Source organism: Spermophilus citellus (assembly GCF_964194105.1).
Source record: "Spermophilus citellus genome assembly, chromosome: 16".
Lineage (NCBI taxonomy): Eukaryota > Metazoa > Chordata > Mammalia > Rodentia > Sciuridae > Spermophilus > Spermophilus citellus.
This window is the reverse complement of record NC_138196.1, coordinates 13,405,962-13,411,721: the sequence shown is the minus strand read 5'-3', so window position 1 is coordinate 13,411,721 and position 5,760 is coordinate 13,405,962.

Genomic DNA, 5,760 nt, shown 5'->3' with positions numbered 1-5,760 from the left:
ATTGTGAAGTATGTGATTTCTAGTGCTGGGCTTGATAGAGTTTAAATTACACTTTGTAACCTCAGGAAAGTTTATAGTTTTGTAACTCATTTTCCTACTTGATATTGTTATTGAAAATTAAATTAGGTAAAATGCTTCAAACACTACTGAAGCAAAGTTAGACCTTAATAAATATTAGATAGTGTTATCCATGTATTTGAAGACCACTCAGGAGGGAAAAACTAAAGTCAAGTAAATTCTGATAGACTAGAACTAACTTTTCTATCTCAAGAGGAGTGAAGATAGCAAGTTTTAGGTGTTATGGAAATATGTGTAAGAGGTTCCAACCTAAGGAATGGGGGTTGTAGCAAAGGAAAGAGGGTTACAGTTGGTTTCTAAAGAGGAGAGTACCTAGATAATTTGAGAGATTGGATCAGCTTTAAAAATCTGTGCACAGGTAATTTATGAGCCATAGTGACTGCTACTGATCAAGAAGAGAATCAGCAGATCCCTTGCAGACCACATGTATTCATGTAAATGCTTTCATGCACCTGCTGAAGAGACCCATTTCCTAAATGTGGGAAGGCTGATCATATTTAGCTAGAAAATACAGAAGAGATGTTAATACTCATTGATTGGCTCATGACCAAAGTCACAGACCTAAGATGAGTTAGATGTTTTGAAACTCAGGATATTATGGGTCCCCTTGGTGAACATAAAGGAACTTTGTTAGGTTTTTACCAACATACTCTTCCTACTGATAGGGAGGAAATATTAACATTCTTTTGAATAACCTATACCATCTAAAAAGCATTTGTCTCTCTACAGACATTTATTAATGAAATTATATTGATTTCTTGGGCCATATGGCAAAAGAGAATTTCCTGATGGGAAATCTATCAATTCCAATTCATCTGAAAGCTGACCAACTGCACTAAAATCACAATAAACATTACCTTAAAGATTGAGGAGTTTTTCAAATTATTTTTTAAAGATTTATTCCTAGCTGGCAGAGCACACTGTTTCTTGAACACTTCCTTAAAGTCATGAGCAAATTGATCTGAGTAATAAATTAAATTCAATTCTAGCTGCAGCTGGTTCTTCCAAGTATTATCTGTAGTTTAAAATAGTTCTTTCTAAGAAATATTAGATGTAGTTTTTTTTTTAAGTTCCTGGAGTTGGCCAATATTTTCCTTCATTGAAGTTTCAGTTTTGTTCTACGTATGCACTTACACATTTTTTTCTTTTTTTTCTTTATTTTGTTGTAGAGATTTTACTGTAGTTCCCTTTTAATTCAATGAAGTAATTTACAATAACTAGTTAAGAAAAGTCATAATCCTAAAGATAGTTTTATTACCGCTGTTTACCAGTGAGGAGTCCTTGCTTCCCTGAATGCTGAAGTATAACACCAGAGAAGCACTCGAGGCAAGTGCAGAGTGGAGAGTAGAAGCTTTAGTAAAGGACAGAAAAAGAAGACTTCTCTAGGAGGAATAAGGGGACCCAAAAGGTGGAATCCCTGGAAGGGGAGGTCTTCCCTTTTTTATAGCTAAGGTCTTCTTTCAGCTTTCCCACACTCTTTTGTTTCCCTTTATCTTTCAGTGATAGAATATAGGTGGGAAGGCCTGAAAGGTGGGAGATAGGTGGACTGGAGGAGTAATCTGGGCAGGAAGGGCCTGGGGCAGCTTTGATTAGCACCTCCTGGTTTGCTAACCTTACCTACCTATCTGTAAATCTGGCTTCAGTTTCATCAGGTTGTTTTCTATCAGGACTTTTCTGATTTCCTGTATTCAAAATATATTTATTTTCAAATAGTATTACTCCATAGAATTTGTTATCTCCTCTAGATCAAGGACTACACCGAAATTAGTTTTAAAGATTTTAAGGGATTTAAAAAAATTCAGGGAGAAATTATGTTGCTAAGGGCTATTTTAAAAAATAGATTCTCACAATTCTCTACTTCAATTCTTTACAATTATTCCTACTACAATTTACAGTTGATAAAACATTCAATGTGAACTGAGGTGTGTTTTTTCTAACAACTCAGTATATCAGCATGATTTGTTTAGATAATATACAATATATTCTTTAAACCAATAATATTCAGGTTTTAGTTGGGGCCAGTTTTTCTTCCTTCCAGTTAGTAAAAATCCCAAATTTAAAAGTTTAAATAAAACTTTGTTTCCTTGGTTTCTTTTTGCCCCCAGTGGTACTGGGGTTTGAACCCAGGAACATTACACCATAAACTATTTAATTATTTATTTATTTATTAGTTACATCCCCAGTACTGAGACATGGGCACCTAGCAATTTGTGACAGGATAGTGTAAGGGTCCGGCGACTAGCTCCATGCAACGGCAAGGGGAATTTATTAGGGATCCGTACCAGCGCGCCGTACCAGCGCGCTGGGGCTCCGTGCTCACTCAAGAAGGGAGAGCAGCCCAGAGCCCAGAGCAGAGGTCAAGCAGAGCTTAAGTACACTTTTTGGAGAGGGTGGGGGGCTTTGCATACATCAGAACAAATCATCATGAGGCGCGGGAAAATTGAACAACAACTCTGATACATGATTAGTCTATTCATTGGCAGGAACAGGTTGGGCAGGGGTGATTGGTCACTTCTAAACTGGGTACACATTCAAACTGATTGGTTCGGGCCCTGTGACAGACTGCACAGGGCCCTAGGCTGAATGGCCAGTAGGGCGTTGTCTTAACTATCTCAGGAATCTGGGTGTAACAGAGGAACTTAATAGTACCTAATCTTTTACATTTTAATTCAAGGTTTCCAGCTTAGAATCTTTACCCTTTCAATAGCAAGTTCCAGGCCATGGATTCACTAAATTTCCCTGTCGGGCCTCAAATTTGCAATCATTCTGCCTCAGCTTCACATGTGGATGGGGATTATAAACACATGCCACTGCTTTGACCTATAAATAAAACTTTCCCAGGCCCCCTTGGAGTGTTTTATATTGAACCCAGGGCCTCAGACAGGCTAGGCAGCACTATACCACTGAGCCACATCCTCAAACCCTATAAATATAACTTTTTAAAATGAAAAAAAATTCTAATGTTAGAGCTATCCCATTACCAGGTAAACTGTTCATAGAAAAGGTGTTAAAAATCTAGGCATGGTGCTGTAAACCTGTATTCCCAGCCACTCTGGAGGCTGAGGCAAAAAGATCAAAAGTTTGAGAACAGCCTCAGCAATTTAGCAAGACCAAGTCTAAAACAAATAGGTTGCGGGTGTAACTGAATGGAAAAGTATCCAGGGGCTTAATAAACACAAATAACAAAAAAAAAAGAAGAAGAAGAAGAAGAAAACAGTTTTTAACACATTTTTCAAATATTTTACTTTGTTTCCCCAATGAAGAAAGAGGAAGAGGAAGAGGAGGAGGAGGAGGAGGAGAAAAGGAGGAAGAGGAGGAAGAGGAGGAAGAAGAAGTGGAGGAAGAGGAGGAAGAAGAGGAGGAAGAGGAGGAAAAGGAGGAAGAGGAGGAGGAAGAGGAGGAGGAGGAGGAAGAGGAGGAGGAGGAAGAAGAGGAGGAGGAAGAGGAGGAGGAGGAGGAGGAAGAGGAGGAGGAAGAGGAAGAGGAAGAAGAAGAAGAAGATAAAGTTTTTAACAAAATTTTCAAATAGTTTACTTTGTTTCCCCAACCCACCCACCAAGAAGAAGAAGACGACGACAAAGTTTTTAACAAAATTTTCAAATAGTTTACTTTGTTTCCCCAACCCACCCACCCCACCCGGATTGAAACCAAGGGTTATTTACCACCAAGCTACATATGTATCCCAACCTTATTTTTTATTTTGAGACAGGGTCTGTAAGTTGATAAGGGCCTTGCTAAATTGCTGAGGCTGGCCTGGAACTTGCTATCCTATCACAAATTGCTAGGATTACAGACATGTTCCACCACGCTGAGCCTAAATTTTCCAATATTTTAAAGAATTAAAATGAATAAAAATGACAGCAGCACTGCTCAAATTATTAATCCCATTTTATTAAAAACAAAAGAACAATTCATATTACTGTCTCTAAAATATCATTAGGCTATCATGAAAATTTTTACAAAATAAAATTTATAAAGTTTTGCTTGAAAGATCTCCCTTTATATAAAGATAGTTCTTTTTAAAAAGGTAACTGTTTTTTTAGAAATCTGAAATCCAGGGGGGAAAATATGTAAAATGTGGTTTATCTTCTTGTCTAACAACTAAAGAAGCTGTTATAGTTTCAATAAAGAAACTAGGACTAGAAATATCTCTTTAGCGCATTGCATTATGTCCTGGTGTCCCACATGACACTCATAAAAACTGAAAACATTATTGCTGTTCAATTAAAATTTTATAAGTGTCCTTTATAAAGGACTCAGGGATAGAACGGATTAAGCCTGTTTACAAACACACGATAGTTTATATAGTCAAAAGGATGGTCATTAAAATTAATTTGCAAAGATTCAGCACATCCCTTTTTTCCTATATAAGTTGAAGCTTGCCTTTAATATCATAAAGTTGAAGAATTACTACTTTTCTTTTTGGGGGGGTACCAAGGATTGAACCCAGGGTTGCTTACGCACTGAGCCACATTCCCAGCCCCTTTTATATTTCGATGAGACCTTGCTAAATTGCGGAGGCTGGTTTTGAACTTTGATCCTTCTGCCTCAGCCTTGAGCCACTGAGATTACAGGAACACACCACCATGCCCAGCTGCATGGAAGTTTTAAAAGGATCTTAAAACCCTAGCATTGGGAAGAAGGCACACTTCTTCTAGTACAGGTGACCAAATATTTTAGCATGTTAAAAGGCCACCCTACCTCCTGACTAAAGTTCAAAGTCTCTTATGCAAAGCCTGCTTGGTCAAATGGTTTCAAAATCAGTTTTCTCTCATTCCAGGCTTCCTCCCCCCCCCCCCCAAGACCCTGAGGATGGTAAGCAAGGGGGTTACCTTTGAATTACACCTCTAGCTGAGGCTCTCCTTTTGAATTGTTTTAGGCACGGATTTCGATTTAGGCTCCAGGAACCTACCTGATGCTTGGCAAAACTGTTGGGGGAGGGAGCCACCAACTGAACTCCGTGATTGCTGGTATTCCATAGTTCGTCTCCCAATCAATCCTATTTAGAATTAAGAATCGTGGCAGAACCCCAACACTGCCTGCCCAAGTGACGGGAAGAGTCAACAGACAAAACTTTTCACTTCAGCGCAACAAAGAATAGCAAAACAGTAGCTGCTAAATCAGGGAAACTTAGGACTTTCCTCGTTTCCAGACAAATCTCTAGACCACGCAGTAAAGTGAGCCCCATCAACTTTCCAAACGGTGACGAGAAAACACGCGAGCACCCAGAGAAATCCCCAAGTCTCAATCAATAATCTCCCACTTTCTAACCGCTTTGGGTTCCGCCTACCGGAAGTGAAACTGGAGGAAACGCCACGTCGAACGCGTGGGTGGACGTAAGCGCGCTGACGTCATGCGTCGTTCTTCCGGCTATGGGTGGTCCTGGGATAGGGGGGAGAGGCGGAGCGGAGGCGGGGCTTGGGGCTGGTCGAGCCTTTGGTGGGTAGGTGGGTTCAGACTGAGGGGACTACGGGTAGGCGTTGGGCTCAGCGGACTCGAAACAAAGGACTATCCGGTAGGGTTTCGACTAGGCACCTTCTGGTTAGTGTCTGAGCGGCGGGTCGAGGCTTCTGGGTCATCCAGTGCCCTCGCGGCGTGGTCTCAGCCGGTTTCTCCTCGCTTCCATACAGCCAGCGCCGCGTTGGGGGACCCCGCGCAGCGGCACCTGCTGCTGGAGGACCC